The 18,935-nt window shown below is 43.8% G+C and overlaps 1 protein-coding gene across 10 annotated transcripts in view; it reads left to right on the forward strand.

The window, feature by feature from the left end:
- Positions 1–18,935, forward strand: part of TENM4 (teneurin transmembrane protein 4) — a 717,007-nt gene that overhangs the window by 140,320 nt on the left and 557,752 nt on the right. For all 10 annotated transcript variants that reach the window (XM_057507188.1, XM_057507183.1, XM_057507185.1 and 7 more), the window contains exon 2: positions 6,666–6,721. The gene's annotated coding sequence lies outside the window, so the exon portion shown is untranslated. The remainder of the gene's footprint in view (positions 1–6,665; positions 6,722–18,935) is intronic.

Consider the following 18,935-nt stretch of genomic DNA (forward strand, 5'->3'; position numbering starts at 1 on the left):
AAGGTTGGGATAAGGGTCTCCATGTTGCAGGTGAGGAAGCCGAAGCTCAGGGAGGTGAAGTAACTTTCTCCATATCACACAACTCATCTGAGTCCGAGCTGGGACTTGAACATGGGTCAGGCCCATGCCTAATCTCTCCGGCTTCCTGGCCACCAATTTCCGTCTGGGTCTGACACAGAGTACACAGCCAGCAACTGTTTTTTGAATGAAAGGGTGAGCATGAAGTGGCTGGGTGCAAAAGTTGATGTTTCAAAAGAGAGCTGACTTGGTTGGTTTTTAAAAAATCAAAAATGTCTGTCTCCTGGTTCCATGGGCCTGGTTGAGAAGAAATGATGGTATCATGTAACATCTTGGATTGCTATTGGACTTTCCATGTCCCTAGATAAATAGTAAAACCATTATTATCTCTGATGCACAACACAGAAAACTAGCTCACTCTAGAAACAACAGAGGCTGGGGACACCTGTGGATGAGGCAGCTGGGATGAGGTCCCACAGGATATGCTGGTCTTTGGAAGGCCAGTTGATGCATCAGGATTGCATCTGTGAGCCTGCCAAGCCATGGAAGATTGTTAGGTTGTTTGGGCCAAGGCTCTGTGGTTAGAGTAGTTTTCTCATCCTGAATTGCTTCATGCCTAAAAGGCTTCATTTTTGTGATCTCACAGGAAAAACGAAATCTAACCAAGAAATAGTGAGTAAGGACAAAATCTATGACTCTGAAATACCCAAAAGAAAGCAAAAATAAGCATGTTTTGAGGACCTAATCAGCAGCAGAAGTTCAGGGCACAAAAATCTGAGCACCAACAGTGATGAAGTTGGAAATTACGAAGCACAGTCCTTGGGGGAGATGCCTCCCCATTCAGACATCTGGCAGCAATGCAGCCAGTTCAGCTTGGGTACAGAGTTCCCTGAAATCTGAAAAGGAGATACTTGGAGCTCGGGAAGTGTCTCTGAGCCCCAGGGTTGCTGGGACCTCAATAGCAGCAGCAGTGGGGACCTCCAGAAAGGAGGCATCTTCCATGCCTTCTCTAGTCCAACTCTGTGAGTCACTGTACTCTTCCCTTGCGGGTCCTGACCCTCTCAGGCCACGTCCATCCAGGTATAGAGGGGAACCCGGCAGAACCTCAGGTGGGGCCTGGAAGCCCAGTGCCCTTTTCCCAGCCACAGAGCACCTAGGGCTGACCCGTGGACATCCCACTATCTGCTCCCATTCCCAGAAGCACACAGCACTGGGCTTCTGCCCTGATTTTCTGTTCAGATCCATGGTTCTCACCTGGAACTGGATGATACTTTTGAACCTCAGTGAGCTCGGCTGGCTGCCTAACATCCTGCCCTCCCAAAACCATCCCAGTCATCCCTCAACCCACTCCTATATGAGTGGGCAGGCACCTATCAGTAAAAACAAATAGTCATTAGTAATAACTGAAAAATATGTTGATTCATTAGGTAATAATTATGATTCATAATTTAGTGGTTTAGAGTATGACTTACTGACTGGGTTTAGAATCCTAGCTCCATCATTTATTGTGTGACTTGGAGTGTTTTTATCAGCCAATTACTGCCTTAGTTTCTACCTAAAAAATAAGGAAAGTCAGCCCTACTGCACCAAATTGTCTATGAGGGTTAAATGAGTTAATATTTAGAAAGTGTTTGGGACAGTGCCTCATACACAGTAAGTACTATATTGTCAGCTTAATTATAATAGTGGCAGTACTAATAATACTTGGCAATATTTGTTGAGCTTTTGCTAGGCAACACGCACACGAGCACTGCAGTGGCCTATGCTGTGGGTGGTTTTACTGTGCCCACATTTGAGGTGAAACACGGAGGCGTAGGGAAGTTCAGTATGCCACCCAAGGTCACCAAGCTGGGAGGTGACTGAGCCAGGGGTCAAAGCCAGACTCTTTGATTCCAGACCAAAGCCCCATAACAGCATTTAACAAAGACTTATTGGACCCAGGAAGTATCCCAGTCTCTTGGATACTCTCCCTTGGATCTTTAGATGGAGAAGGACAATTCCATAGAGAGGAAAATTCAAAGAAAAGGAATCTTGAAGCAGCAGCTGGAGGATTGGCCAGGAATGAGGCTTCAGATGTGGACAAGACCAAAACTATTTATAGCATCTTGGTCTTGCCTTTCCTACTGAAACCCAGTGTCTTCCAGGGCAGGAGAGAAGCTTTTATTCTTCTCCTGAGCCTTCCTGAATAGGCCCCAGCAAGTCCCTCACCAATTCCTCATCTGCAGATCTGCCTGCCCTAGTATGTCAATGACCAGAGCTGACCAAAGTGAGCCCGTGGACACTTTATATGCAGTTGACTGTCATGCCCAAGGCAGCACCTCCTGATTGACTCAGAGTCCAAATTAAGCCAAGAAAATAGTGGCTCCATAACCTATTCTAATCAGCTTCCATCCTGAAGACCCTTTAGGAGATGGGAGAGGAGTGCAGTTTCACTAAATTTGGTGCCCCGCAGGCTAAGATGAGGACAAGATAGACTCAGGGAGCAGAGATGGAGCTGCAGGAGAGCTGCGGTTCTCTGACCCACCTACAACATGTTTTTTTGTTTTTCTGTTTTTTTAATTCAGTAAAATAACATAACCTAAGAGAAAATATTCATAAATGTAGGTATCGATCTATAGAGTCAGATTAGATATAATTACCATATAATTTGACTTCAAATGAAGTCCGTTTAAAAGACAGTCATGAGTGTGGGCAAAACACAGGGTAGAGAGGAGAGGGGGGAGATACAGAGAAGCACAACACATGGACCTTGCTCTCCGGATGCCTCCACCTAGTGATTTACGGTTGCCAAAGCCGAGGCTTCATATTTTTTACATGGAAAATGATGTGACAGTACATCACGATTAAGCTTAATTAAACCATAAACTGTGCCCTTGAAAGAAGGCCTGGTTTTTCACCTTTTCTGCTCTCTGTAGAAAGACCCACATTAATTTATTCATAAAACTTGGAGAGGATTGCTTGGTCCTTGGAATAGACAAGTTATTTGATTTTTTTTTTTAATTTAGTTCAGGGAGGATTTGTTGAGAGCCTACTGTGTGCTTAGGTGCCATGCTGAGTCCTGAGTAGACAGCGCTGGCCAGAAAGCTGCGGGCTCTGCCTTCATGGGGCTTGCGGTGTGGGACTCACTCAAGGAGCTGTACCAGGCAGCACTTAGTGACAGCTGTGGGATGTGCCAGTAAACAGCCACAGGAGCTCACTGTGACTGGGTGTTCAGAGCTTCTCTGAGGAGATTGTATTTAAGCTGAGAGGCCTCAAGGATACGTCTGGATTGGCTAGCAAAGGGTCACAGGGGTACGTTCTGGACTTGAAATTTGATCTTTAATGGAATAGGAAGCTGTCAGAGGAGATAACTGATTTGAATTGAAAAAAAACTCCCTCTAACTCCTGGATGGTGAGAGAATGATAGTAGAGGTTATGCAGTTAGAAGGCTACTGCAGAAGTAAGGTGAAAGGTGATGGGGACACTGGAGAGGGAGAGAAACAAGCTGATTTAAAGCCTCCTTAGGCAGTAGGACAGGCAGGACTTCGTGAGTGCACAGCGTGTAGAATGACGTGCGGGGAGGTATCATGGGCTCCGGATTTCTGGTGGTGCCATTTACTATGATCGATCATGCTAAAAGAAGGCAAAAAATAATAATCAAGGCAAGAGACAAATGGCAAACTCTTATATACCAAACAAGAAAGATTAACGCCCAACCAAGAAATGGGGAAAGGCCAGTGAGCATGGAATTTTCAAAAGAAGAAGTACATATGTCCAAGAAAGACAAAAAAAGATGTTCAGCTGAGATTCAGAAGTTGCAGATTAAAGAATCTAGGCTCCATTTACTTAGCATATTGGTGAAGATAAGAAAGCACGCTGAGGCCTGCTGTCGATGAGAACGTGGGGAATTGGCATGCATATGTGCACCTGGTGGGAATTGAATGTCTTTTGTGGGGGCAGTTACACATTTTTAAGAATATTAAGCAATATAGTCTAAGTACACAATCAAACAGCCACACAAGGATATATGTACAAAACTATTAGAGTACTTTCACTAATGAAAATGGGAAATAACCTATATGTTCATCAGTGGAAGAATGTACTTTTATGTAATCATTTAAAAATAGATTAAAATTAGTGTCTATAGTATGATTCCATTTTGTAATGTGTCTGTGAATGTCTGTGTGTGGGGGTAGTATACAAAAAGGTTTAGAAGGAAATCTATCTAAAACCATAGTGCACATGGAAGATGAGTTTTTATTGTATTTAATGTATTTGGGTAACCAGAAAACATAATAGCTTAAAAAAAGAGAAAACAATAATGCAGTATAACACAGACAGTGATTGAAGTGTTACTGCAAGGGAACCCAAGGGAGGGAGCCACTGATTCTCACTCAGGTGAGTGGGAGAAGGCTTCATGGGAGGGGTGTCATTGGAGAAAGCATGAATAATCAGGGTTATAGTTGTTTGTTTTCCTGTTCTGCATAGCTCTGTAGCTCATATTCACAAGAAATGAGGAGCTCTACAGAGAAAGCCAGAGCTGTTTCTGTGGGCCTTTCAGTCTATTTGCTCTCTGGTCATAAAAAATTCATGCCAATTAATTTAAAACCAGATGACAGGAAATGGAAGCTTAGAGCTCTAGAAAGACACTCAACAACAGCTCCAATCAGTGTGTAACACGGTCACGTTACTATTTTGCCCACTTCCCTGACTCGGTTGGGATTTTATATTCATTTACAGAGGTAATAGCATTCTTGGATATTATGTTATCAGCCCTTTCTAGTTCGTTGGTTACTATCTTGGATCTTTGAATAAAGAATCACTTGCACTTCACGTTTTCTATACTTGGCTTTAGAAATTATGCAGCTTCTTACCAGAGTGCCCTTTGGGGAACTGAAATATGCCTCGATAGGATCTAGTCGTGACTTTATGGAAAAGTGGTCAACCTAACAGAACAGGATGACCCTTTCTTGATTTGGAAACAGAACTTAATTGGTGGCCTGATGCCAACAGAATTGTCAACTTGGATCTGAGGAGGGGCAGAAAGGAAACTGAACATACTCACGAAGCTCTGGGTCAGAGGTGGGCATATGGGGGCCCAAGCCCCAGTTCCTTCAGTTACTGGCTATGTGGTCCCAGGCCACTTTCTTGACATTCAGTAAGCCTTAGGTGTTTTTACTGTTTCAGCTTTCTAATGTGACAGACCTAGGTTGCAAGTTCTGGTGGCAACACAGTGTGGAATCTTGGCCTTCCCAGGAGAAAGTTAGGGGCACAGCTGGGTGCTATAAGGGTAGTATATGGATGAATATTGCCACTGTCAAAAAACTATTTATTTTAATAATATTATTAGATGTTAGAAATTTGTATATATATATATGTGTGTATGTGTATGTATAAAACTATACATGCACTTCACACCTATGACTTCACAGATATTTTTATATAGAATGGTGGTACTTAAAAATTCCTTTAAATTGTTAGCAATCTTTTTGCAGTTATAGTATCCATCTTACTTGAAAGTTGACTTTCATTGGGCCATAGAGAGAAGGGACAGAAATAAACACTTGCACAAACTTAAAAAAAATCCATTAAAAATGAAGTTAAGCAGAAATGTGAATTGATTTGGAAACATTAAAATTGGTAAATGATAGTAGAGGTAAGACATTGATATGGTGAAAACTGTGAAAACGGTATCTGAATGAGCACAGTGGGCCTCAGAGGGATCACCGAACCCCATGCGTTGTCGTTTTCTTATCTATAAAGTTCCCAGGGTGGTTCAGAGGATCATGAGGTTATTAGTAGTAATTTTATCATTAGTCTGTCAGTATTACCAATTGTTATAGATATTATTGGCTTAATAGTTGTCACATAGTAGGGACTCAAATATATGAGTTTCCTTCCCTTTCCCCTCTTCTTTTTTGAGAGTTGAAAGTGATTTCTGAAATCAGCCAGTCTTGTTTCCTTATTTTCCAGAGGAGATAACTGAACCCAGATTGGGAACAATTAGCCGAGGGCTCCTAGTTCCTGTGCTCCTCACACTGCTAGGCTCAGGGGTGCACAGTGGCTGCCAGAGACCTGGCCACAGTCCTTACAAGTCTCGGGGAAACTGACAAATGCTTGGGAACGAAAAAGAGTTAATAACGTGGGCAATAGTCATGGTCTAACACTGGGGGTCAGGGTGGGTGGGAAATCATGGTCTGCGTGTGATTTCCAGTATAGCACATCTTTATAGTCCTGCTCTGCAAAATGGTAAACTCTGTGTGTAGAAGAAAAAAAAAATTAGAAAAATACCCCCAAATATTGGAAGGGAGTATGTTGAGGTAGTGGCCTTTTTTGGGGTTTGTGTGTTTTTTGGCTCTATTTCTCCTTGTATTTTCATGGTCTTTTGCATTTTTACATCTGTGAAAAATAAAAGTAAGTGTCAAAATGATTGGAAGCCTGCATTTTCTGTACTGAGAGATCATCACTGGTGCTCTGCTTGGTACATAATTACTAATTATCAACTTCAGTTTAAAAATAATTCCCTTCCAGCTCCTGATCACTAGCAATTTCTCCAGTTTACATGGGCTCATGAGTCGTTGGTAACCAACAGAAGGTATAAAACCTGCGGTGCATTTCGGTCCTGTGGTTCGCAAGGGATTAATTGTGATTGTCTTCTTGTTTTGCAGATGAAAAGGCTGAGAATCAGAGAGGGCTAGTGATCTCCTGGACACTTGTTCAGTAGGTAAGTGATAATGCTGACAGTGAGCCTGAAACACAATACTCATCTCATCTCCATGACTGGAGCTCTGTAGGCTCATTGTCCCAATCTTGTGACTTTTCTGACTCAGGCAGTTCAAGCCAGGAAATAAGATGGGTTGGTTTGAAGCATTTGGATATTATTTGCACTGATGGTTTCTGTCTCTTCTCACTGTCGGGTTGGAAGGTTTCACAGGCGAGTTTGTGAAGGCCTCCTAGGCACTGGCTGGCCCACAGTGGATCTTTCTCTAGGAACGGCAGGGTCATTAAGACCTAGCCTGTGCTGGAGCTAGTGGACATCACTGACCCTTCAAGTGATCCAGTGGTTTGGTGCATCAAGAGCAGAGAGCCCCGGACTAGGGTTTCAGGGGATCTGGGTTTGAGTTCTACCGTTAAACTGCTCTGTGACCTTGAGCAAGCCCCTTAATTCATGGATTCACTCATTTTTCGTTCCTTATTTCAAACTGTTTTTCCCCTACAGTATTTGGTGCCAAAAGATGAATACAACACAGTCTTTGCCCTTGAGGTACTCACAGCCCAATTTATAAGTTCTCCATGTCCTCATTACTGTCTTACCATGAGAATTTCCAACATCTGCTTTGGAGTTTACAGTCTGTAGGGCATTTTGTGATCTTCCCCAAAACTCCATAAGCTGTAAGAAGTTGTTAATGCCATTTTGCCAAGGAGAAAACTATGGCTCAGAGAGTTGGCCAAGGCCATATAGTCAGAGTTAGAGCTGACTTTGAAACCAGACATACTAGCTGCAAAGCATGCATTTCTGATAACAACAAACTGTTCTGTCAGATGGTTTTAGTGCTTGAGCGGGCAGTTTTGAACCCTACCCCTGAGCAGGGCGTAAAATATCAGGCAGATGAGCATCAGGAGGGATTCCGTGCTGGTAGAAGGATGCTTTTCTGTAAGAGGTACTTTCCTGTGTCTAGCTGATCATTCCAGAAAGCAATGCCTGCTGTAGCTGTGAGCAAAGGCAGCCTTGGGCTCTGGACAAGCTGAATACTGAGGAAAACATGCCCCAGGCCCCTCCTCCAGCTGCCTGGAGTCAGCCTATCTGAGAGGATCTGCTCTTTTCAGAACACTGCTGCTTTTCACCAAAGCTTAAGGACCCCAGTAGCCTCTGCGTCTCTAGATGTGCCTGGCCTCAGGCATGACATGGCAAATGATTCGGATTAGAGGCTGTGCTGTTTGTTTGAGGCTCAAAGTTGATGACAACTTCTTGAGCATGACTCCCTCAAAGTTTGCAATTTCAAAGGGTGAATAACCTCAGCAGTTGGGCCTGATCTTTCCGTTTTACAGAAAAATGTGTGCATGTGTATGCTGTGAATTGTGGCCATCCTTGATGAGATATACATGACTGGTGATATATGGCATGTGTGGGACTTGTGGGGAATGTGTGTGTGTGTGTACATGTGTTTAATCTCTAGGAAGCATTTGTTATGAAAAAAAAAGAAAACATGGGTGTAATTTTTCAACAGGACCCAGAAATGGGCTTTTAATAAGCACTATTAAACTCTTTGATTACAAGGGGGAGGCTGGCCATTCTTTCATCCTGGCTTGGATCATAGCTCTCCCTTGCCCTGCTTGGAGGTCAGATAAAAACTGCTACTTGTATTAGTCTCTCCTAAGCCCGTCTCCCCCTTGATGCCCCTTCCCCTGCGTTTGTCTGATCTCTCCACTTAGACCCACACAGACAGGGCTGGTGTCAAGACTGACAGATGATACCTGCGGATGCACCTGGAATCTGAGCGTCCTGTGCCCTGTGCTGCCTCAGCAGGAAACTTTAGGGTCTTTGTTTAAGAGGTGCTCTGAGCCAGGAGAGATCCGGGGCTCCTTCCTTTCCCTGAGAGTCACTTACAGCCACTGACACCCAGCAGGACTATGGATGTGCAAACCCTCTCCTTTAGGGATTGTGTTTCCCCTTGTCTGATGCGGGAGGAGGAGAAGCTCCGTTGAAAGGCAGGTTTCACTCCAGACTGAAAGCATTCTGCCAGGTCTCCTGAGGAAGCTGGTTCCCAGAGTGATTATCTTTCCTGAGCCAAGAGCGAGGCGCTCTGTGACAGGAAGCTAGGCAGGCTTAGCAACAGGCTTATCAGGCCGTGCTACAAGGATGTTCATGCATGTAAACAGGTCTGGGTTTGTGTGGTTTTGTCCCTGTCTGTGCACTCAGTCAGTTCTGGGGCTGGTGTGTTCTGGTTTGTACAACTCCTTCTCAGAGGTAATGCACTCCGTGAAATGTGGAATGCTGCCTACATGGGGGTCCCTGGCATGGGGCTGAGTGTGCAGGAGGAGGTGGCCAGTGTTTGTGTACATAGAAGCCACTGGCTCCAGGCAGCAGAGTGCCCCAGGTGGGGTGCTCAGCCTTGTATAATACAACAGGCTGCATTTGAGTCCTAGCTTGGCCTCTCAGTGCACTGATCTAGTCAGTTTCTCTGTGCCATGGTCCTGGAGGGCCTGACCTATTTGGAACACACTGCCTAGTTCGTGCCAGCAACTCCATTGGAGTGGCCAGCTTCTGGTCCCTGTGGCTCCAGTAATTGCCTTCAGACTGGCTACAAACCAGATAAGCCACTGAGCATCACAGTCCTGCTACATATCCCAGGTAGACACGCTACCTTGACCTTGAAATCTCCCCAGACAGACCCTTCAGGGCTGGCACAAGAGCCATCCAGTGTCAGCTCTCCAATTACCCTTAGTCGCTGTTTCAGAAGGCATTTATTAAGCACATACCATGTGCAAGGCACTGTGGTAACATCGTAGGTATATTTTTTTTTCTAATTTTCACATCCATTTTCCAGATGAGATAACTAAGTTTCAAAGAAGGTAACATACCCAAAAGTATATAAGTATTTGGTGATAATGCTGGGATGAGAAAGCTTACACTCTTGACTTATATGCAGCGTGTAGCACACATGGCTAGTGAAGAATGGTTACCACTTAATACTTACAGTTCTTTTAAAACTAATCATTGCTAGAGCACTTACCATACTGCATCCTGATGGTTGGTCCTTCTGTTGTTGTCTCCCACTGGACAGTGAGGTTCTAGAAAGCAGGAACTGGAAGCCCCAGCATCTAGTATTATGCAGGGTTTATAGCAACTGATCAAGCCATTAATAATGGCAAATCTTACTTACCAATGCCTGTGTGCTAGGCAAAGTAAAATAGATACCATTATTATAACCATTTTAAACTAAAGAAAACGAGCTTGAGAAGTTTGGGTAACTTTCCCAGGTTACCCAGATCTTCAGTGGCAGAGTGGGGAATGGGGGCTTGGCTGGCTGACCTACGAGCTTGGTGCTCAGCTGCAGTCTTGCCTCACCAGACACCCTGGCCTCTGTGGATGCCCCAGTGTACACATGGCCACAGCCGAGTGAATTCCTATGAAGCTGTCGCTCAAATCCAGTGCCGGCTTATCTAGGGCTGTATGAGGTTTCCATCCAGAAGGGATGAAGCTGGTGAAGGCTGGGAAGCCAGTCATGTATAAGACAAAATGAAGAGCCATTAATAAGACTGACAACAAAACAGTGTCCTTCCTGGAAAGTAGATCTGATTTATAAGACATAAGTGAGGACACAGTCAACATCAAGAGGCATGGAGATAGTGTGCTCCGTGGAGAACAGTGAAGTGCTTCCGTAGTATTTCTGGGGGTATTTCTTAGGCCTGGCAAGTATGCTGCTGCAGACTCACTGGGGATGAGGCCGGGTGGGAGGAAAGGTCCTGGTGCACTGCTGTCAATGGAGGGCCTTTCCTTCTAGGACCATTCCCAAAAGACCCAGAGACCAATGACTTATTTCATCATGTGGAGCTGCATCTTATGCAAGCCAAAGAAATGGTACTCCACCTTCACTGCCACAAGATAATTGACCCCTTGTGGCTGTGTCCGCAGGACAGCAGGAGCATGTGCTTTTAGTAACAGTTAAGCAGCAGGGAGGCAGATGTGAGCTGGGAAAGAGCCGGGCTTTGAATGGCTCTGGGCGGGACAAGGATTGCAACTACTGACTCCTGAGGGCTCACTTTGCTTGAGTCCAGGTTCTGTTCTGTGCCCCGGGAACTCCAGTGAGGTGTGGGGGTGCCCTCTTCTAAATGCTAGAACAGAAACAACTGCTTCGGGAGACCAGAAATGAGCACTTCTTGGCCAAGAGAAAACTCAGAGGAACGACAGCATGCTGGCATATCAGCTAGAGCCTTTGTGGACGTGTCTTTGGGTGGGCTCAGGGCTTTGCTGTTCTGGGGGCTGGCCCTCGCACCCCAAAGGCAGGGCAATACTGTGCCTTCATGCAGGACTCTGAAGTCACTTACTCGTTCTCCCACAGCAGTGGCTTTTAAACTGCGCTCTGCAGAGCCCTCAGGGTTTAGTGACAGCCTACCTGGGACTTCCTTTGGAGATGGGCAGACAATTCTCTATTGGCTCTGGGGCTCCCACCTTACTGATCCTCTTTCTGTTTGGGTGGGATGTACTCCCATGACCATGCTGTTCGTTGGCAGCCGACTTCTGTTCTCATCGGCCGTGGTGTGTGTTCTGATTGGTTGCTGTCTGTGCCATACCAGTTGTTAAATATTTTCACTTTCTCTCCTGCTTGTAAGTCTGCCTTATACAGAGCCAGGGCACCCATACTAGCTGCATCCTAATAGAGGTGCCTCACCCAGGCAACCAGCCTGCAAACCAGTGTGGAGAACCAACGTGGTTTTGGCATCTTGGAGAAGTGCTGGCTGTGCTTTCTCAAACATTCTAGGGCCGCAGAGTCGCCTGAATGTCACCAGCCCACACAGCTGTGTGGGGGCTTGGCAATCTGCCTGTCCTTCCCAGTGCCACCAAACCAGGAGCCCTGATCTCCTGCAGAGGCCGACCTGGGAGCAGGAGTTGGTCTTTTCTGCCCCAGCGCCTGGCATGTCTCTATGGCATTAGGTACATGCTTCATTGCGTGCTCGGAGGTATGATTCCCAATTCACTCAGCTATGCCTTTAGGAAAACAAAGCCCTCAAATGACCAGGATATGCTAGCTGTTCTGGTAGAATTCCTCATGTGTGTTCTTTCCTTCCCCCTTTCTCTTAAAGAAAAAGGGAAAAGGAATGGCAGAAGTAACATTACATAAAGGAAAGTACGTGTACTTGGGACTCAGGCAGACTGTAGGATTTATATGCAGGCTCTACTCCTCAGGTTTGACCTGGGGGAAATGGCTCAGTCTTCTGGCCTCAGTTTCCAAGGTCACACAAATAAATGGCAGAACCCCTGCTCAAACCCAGGGGGTCTTTGCAGAGCCCTCCCTCCAAGCCTCTCCAGCTCTATCTCAAGGCTGTTTAAGGACTGAGTGATCCCTGAGAAATGTGGCTGGAGCTGAGGGTGCTCTTCCTACAAGCTAATTCTCTCCTACTCTTGTTATGTGTCTAACGGAAATAGAAAAAAACTTCCATTTACTGAGTACCACCATGTGTTGGGTACTACATTATGTGCTTTGCATTCAGTATCTCATTTATATGTCACAATTTCCCTTTTACTATATTTTGACTCTGTAGCTGAAGAGACAACAGAATGAGCAGCCTTGTGAGGTAGTGAGCTACCCATCAAGGGAATGTTCCTAACAGGAAGAGGATGGCTCCTTGTTGGCCTGTAGCCCTGGAAGGCTAAATCATCTCCCAGAGTCCATGGTACTCTTCAGCCCTTGGCCCAGGATTGGAACACTACCAAGTTCCCAGGACTTGGCCAAAGTAGAAAGGGGGTGCTGAAGGAGATCCTCTGAGATAATTCCAGTGTTTTAGTGTTTTCTAGAAATCATGCACTGACCGTGAGCAAGCGGCAGAAGCCAGCTCGGTGCTTTCTGCCCACAGCTGGAATCTACATGTTCAGGAATCAAGACACCCAGCTGCTAGTCTAGGTTTTGCCATTGGTTGGGAAATCATTTAACTTCTCTGTACATTTTGTTTAAAGGAAATAATAATAACTTAAAAGGGTTGCTGTGTCTGTAACATATATATATAGGTTGAAAGCATCATGCCAGGGGGAGTCATTAGCCTATATTGTTCCTCCTCCTGGTGACATCTTCAGTCTATAAAGATTCAAAAAAACGAGTCAGGGACAAATGCTATCTCCTCTAGAGTTAGGGGCTGGAGAAGGAGTGACTGAAAATGAGAGGAATAGGGCTAACTCATCCTTTTTAGATTAGAGAGCCTCCAAGCCTAAACCAGGAAGTTATCTCTACATAGGCAAGAGAAGAAAGAATGAAGAACTGATCTTTGAGTTTCCTTGCAGACAAGGGAAAAAGGGAGAGCTGATGGATTTACATGTTCCCACTGGCTAACATGGAGTCTTTGTTGAGGAGTAAGTAAACACAGATGGCAAGCTATTAGCTAACACAGAGAGGTATAGTTTATGCAGGAATGGCAGATTCATGATGTATTAGGTAGGGTTCCAAGGACAGAACACGGGACAGAGATTTGCATGCAGAAAGTTTATTGGGCTTGCCCTCAAAATCAACATCAGTAAGGGAGTAAAAGAAGTACTGTTGGATCAAGAGGGAGTTGGACAGGAATGCATTCACAACGGGGGCATCAGGTGACCCCCTAGGGTTTGCTGGAGCTGGGATAGCTCCTCAGATACCCCTCAGAGGGTCAAGGGGAGGTGGTCTTGCTGCCCTCTGCAGCAATAGCTATGGACTCCCCCTGGGCAAGGCAGCCTCCTTGGCTGAGGGCCATTCCTGGAGAGTGACGTAACTGAGAGCACAGTCGCCACAGCTGGAGGAATGAGTGCCTCAGTCCCAAAGGGCTTGTCTGGGCAGCACGTTATAGCACGCACGACACGTGGCATGCAGGCTGCCTTTCTTCCCTTACATCTCACTGCAGACATCACTAATTGCAGCAGCTTTTACCACTGTGTTCAGATCAAGGCTCAGGATTCTTTCAAATACAGATGAGCATTATCAATCAGTTGGAATTGGCTCGTGAGGAGGGAGCCATTGCTACCTTTGGCCTCTTCGTCTGTAGGAGACATTTACTGATGGTGTAATAATAAGTCTCCCGTGTTATGATTGCTCTTTCAAGATCGAATCGTTGGCAAACCTTAGACAATTTCTCTGACATGTCTAATGGAAAATGTGATTTTCTTATATTTTTCCTTACTAACCCTTCTGACCACATCCCATTTGAGCTCTGTCTCATTTTCCTTTTACCCTACTGAATGAGGTTTTCCCCATGATTCATCTCCTTTCCCTCTCTCTGTGTCTCTTTTAACCACACACTCTCTCGTCCTCTCATCTATCCTTACATCAGCCATCAGCCCACCTTCATAGCATCTGTGTCTAGCCAAGGAAGGAAAGGATGCTTAGGGACTCTCTGAAGACGAGGCGTCAGGCAGGAGATGGTGCTGGGCTTTATATCTCAGCTCTATTGGCTCCCAAAGTCTGTGTGCCTTCTTCTGTACCTTTGAGATATGTGTTGGGTTGGTATCTTGATGACTCCAGGTTCTTACTGAGTCTTACATGGCTGAGAACAATAAACTTTGGTGGTTAATCCCAGAGGTCATCGTGTATCACTGCAGAGTGTTGGTGGCACCCCACCCTGCTGGGCAGTTTGGAAAGCCTTCTTCTCTCCCTGAACAAGGTAGTTATAGAGTGCTTGGTGCAGCTTGTTTCTTGGGCCTACCAGCTACAAATTTCATTTAATTCCAGAGCAACTCCAATAACAAAGGGCCTTCAGGATCACAAACTCACTGCCAGGGTCTATGGAATGGAACAGACACTGAAGCCAACGAATGGACTTGTGACAGCTCTTGATAAATGAGACTTTGGACAGGCCAACTGGCCAACCACCAACAGCTTGGCGGCATCACTGAGGGACCACCCAAGTCTCTGTGCTGAATGCCAGTGCTCTGATCCTTCATACTTCTTTTTCAAGGAAGATGCATTTGGTAAAGGGAGGTCTTTTGCTGTGAGGTGAAGGCCAGTTCCATCAAAATCAAGGGTCAGTTGGCTGTTACTAGAGAAGACCTATAGAGGCCCCTATTCTGTGTGAGATACAAAGCTATGCCCTTTGTGTAGGGAATACAAAAATAACACCAGTGTCCCAACCTCTCACCCATGAAATGTGGGCTGGTGTTTTTTTTAGTGCTGTATAAATGGAAAACATGGGCCTGACTGCCTTCTGATGCTGTAGGCTTCTGAGCTCTTATAGTCTGTTGATTTTGCCCTCTGCCTTTGAGACCAAGACTTCTTTGCAAGGGGTGGGGGGCAGTGTTCAGAATACTCACAGTGAGTGGAAAGAGGCTGATTTGATACTCGCTCCTCTCTCTGATACAGGCTTTCTGTATGACCTCAGGCAGGGCATGTGACCTCTCTCACCTCAGTGTTACCTCACTGTCTGTGCAGAAAGGGTCTACTGTAATGGCTCAAGTGCCTGCTCTTATGTAATGCCCTGTTCATAGTAGATGCTCTGTAAGTGATACCATGTTTGGCTTCCCTACCCCCAACTCATTACTTAGTGAGAGAGAGCAGTGGAGAAGAATTTACTAGACATTGCTGACATATAGAGCATGAATGTTTCCCCAGGAAATGCTTTAAATCTTTGTTGGATGAATGGGTTCTGGGGTGACCATCTGGCATGCTTTCTCATGGGACCCCAAAGGGGACAGGATACATGTGCAATACCTCCTACCAACCCTGACTTGGCTAGAACTCCTCTTGATTTTCTGATTCTTCACCACCATCCCCTGCCAACAATCCACCCCAGCCTGCCGCCGCCTCACCACACACACGCTCGTACTCCTTCCTAGTGGGATGTGGCCAAGATTGCTCAGAAGAACAGATGTCTATGGCAGAATAGAAAGGGGCCTGCACCATGAGCTTTGTGAAAACAGAACACTCTCTTGACCTCTCTAAGACGTAGTCTTCTCATTAATAAACTAGGATAATAATACTTTCCTCACTGACGTTGTCTGAGGATCACACACTATAGAACAAACATGGAGTTTGTGGTTATGGATGCTATCTTCTGGGAGTTTTCATCTCTTGGTCTGCCCCCTTCACCAATAGCTTCCAACACAAATTCCCAAATGTATTCACAAATTCACAAATTCCCACAGTCCCACCAGCAATATATGAAGTTACCAGTTTTTCCACATCCTTTCCAACATTTTATTGTCTCTCTCTCTCTTAACCATTTTTCTGGGTTTTGAAGTAGTATCTCATTGTGGCTTTGATTTAGATTTCCCTAATAACTAATGATGTTTAGCATCTTTACATGTCCCTATTAACCATTTTATATCTTCTTCACAGAAATGTCTATTCAAGTCCTTTGCCTATTGATTAGTTAGATTTTTTTTCTTTTTATTGTTGAGTTCTTTATTCATGTGGGCTACATGTCACTTATCTGATATATGACCTGCAAATATTTTCCTATTTATTGGTTTTCTTTTCACTTTCTTTATCACGTTCTTTGACGCAGAAAAGTTTGAATTTTGATGAAGTCCAGTTTATTATTTTTTTCTTTTGTCACTTGTGCTTTGGGTAGCAAATCTAAGAAATCACTGCTTAACCCCGAGTCGTGGAGACTTAAGCCAATGATTTCTTCTAGAGTTTTATAGTTTTAGTTTCTACATGTAAATCTATGACCTTTGTATCTTGTGTGAGGTATGAGACCAGTTTTATTCTTTTACGGGTACATATCTAGTTATCCTACCACTGTTTTTTGAAAAGACTGTTTTTTTCCCCACTGAATTGTCTTGGTGCTCTTGTCAAAAAGTAATTGATCAAAAATGTGAAGATTTGTTTATGGACTCTCACCTCTGTTCCATTGATCTATATGTCTGTCCTGATGCCAGTGTCACCTTGTTTTGGTTATTGTAGCTTCATAGTAAGTTTTGAAATTGAGAAGTACTGGTCCTCCAACTTTGTTTTTTCAAGAATGTTCTGGGTATTCTGTATCTCATGCATTTGCATATGAATTTTAGGATCCACTTATCAATTTCTAAAAAAAAAAAAGAAAGAAAGAAAAACCCAGCTGGGATTTCAAATGAGCATGCGTTGAATCTGTAAATTGGGGAGTATTGACATCTAAACAATATTAAAGTCTTCTTATCCATAAATATGGAATGCCTTTCCCTTTCTATGATATTTCATAATATTTAATATTATATATATAAAACATATAAAGAAGGCTTGCACTTATAAAGACGCCTTGCACTTCTTAAAATTCCTAAATATTTTATTCTTTTTGATGCTATCATTAATAGAATTGTTTTCTTGATTTTATTGTTGGATCGCTCATTGCCAGTATATGGAAAATGAATTTTGTACATTGGTCTCATATCCTACAAATTTGCCGAACTTGTTTATTAGTTCTAATAGTTTTTCACTGGGATTTTCTGTATAAAAGATCTTGTTATCTGTGAGTAGAAATAGTTCTGTTTCTTCCTTTCCCTAATGTGGATGCTGTTCTTCTTTTTCTTGACTAATTCTCCTGGTTAGAACCTCCAGTACAATGTTGAATAGAAGTATTAAGAGCATACCTTGTCTTGTTTGTAATTTTAGTGGGTAAGTTTTCATTCATTGATCCATCATCAAGTTTGATGTTAGCTGTGAGTTTTTCCAAAGATGATCTTTATCAAGTTGAGGATTCTTTTATTCATAGTTTGTTAAATATTTTTATCATGACAAGGTATTTAATTTTGTCAAATGCTTTTCTGTGTCTATTGGCAGGATCACAAGGTTTTTCTCCTTTATTATTTTAATATAGTATATTATATTGATTGATTTTTGTGTTAAACCAACCTTGCATTCCTGGGAAAAACCCCACTTGAACATGGTATATAATCCTTTTTATATTTCCTGGGTTCAATTTAATATTTTCTTGAGGGTTTTTTTGTTTCTGTATTTATAGGGGATACTGATCTGTAGTTTTTTTTGTTCTCTTTCTTGTGACATCTTTGGCTAGTTTTGGTGTCAGGGTAATGCTGGCATCATAAAATGAGATGGGAAGGTTCCCTTCCTTTTCTATTTTTTTGTAAGAATTTGTGAAGTATTTGTGTTAATCGTACCATCTTTTGTGGGGGAGGGGCTTTAAAAAGTTGTGATGAGGGTAAAGCATATGACAGCTAATAATTATGTCTTATTGTATACTTTTGTTAAATGATTCTATAAACCCAGGAACTTGACATTAGATTGAAACCTGAAAATTTCCCTGTACATAGAACAGTGAATCCTCTACCATTGTGCCAGGAAATACAATACTGAGAACTTGGGGTAGATATGCAAACATGGTTCCTGCCTTTTTTTTACAGTTTTAAACATTTCAACACAAATGCCTCAATGAATGCTCCATTGAAGCAAAACTTTCTCCTCCAAAACAGGTAATAGATTGGCCTCTTGACCACATGCTGAGTAAGAACAATGCTTACACCATTATCTCCCCTGGAACTCATCCTTGTTCTAGTAGAATATCAAAATATCCACAAGTATTAATAGCTCAGCATCCAGGTTAACCAAAGAGCTGAGTGTTTGTTTTTGTTTCTTTTTAACATGTAAAAATGTGGAAAGACTATTCTGACTTAAATTGCTTGGAACAAGAAACAAGAATTTAAGATTGTAACCTGAAGTGTAGAATTTCACCACATTACAGTACAGGTAATGATGGCGCTCAATCCCTGAATATTTCTAAAGGAGAGAGGCTTTCAGTTGTGGTCATTCACTCTTCCTTTAGTCACTTCATTAATTCATTCAGCAATTACATCTTAAGCTCCTTTTCTATGCCAGGCCCTGTACTGAAGTGTCAGGTCACAGATAGTGTTCCATTTCAGTCTCTAACCCTGAGGAGCTCCCAGTCTAGTGGGGAATTATCAGACTCTACAACGACAATTACTACCAAGCATGATCATGGCCATAATACAGGCAAAGAAGGAGGCCACAGAAATGAGGAGAGAGCTGATGTCAGGGAGGGCAGTGTCAGAGGAAATGCGGTCTACATGGAGGATGGGAGGATGCATAGGAATTTGCCTGTGGGACAGGGCCATCCAGGCCCCTGCAGAGCCAGGGCTTCAGTGAAAGCAGAGTCTATCTGCACATTCAGAGTCATTCATAGAGGCTCAGAGGAAGAGCACTGGAAGATGATTTGAAGAGACCCCAGTAGGCAGATCTTAAAGGGCTTGTGTGCTTTTTGAAGGAGTCTGAACTTTATCCTGGGATAGTAAAGGTTTCAGTGGCTCG

The sequence above is a fragment of the Manis pentadactyla genome, chromosome 9, assembly GCF_030020395.1.
Source record: "Manis pentadactyla isolate mManPen7 chromosome 9, mManPen7.hap1, whole genome shotgun sequence".
NCBI lineage: Eukaryota > Metazoa > Chordata > Mammalia > Pholidota > Manidae > Manis > Manis pentadactyla.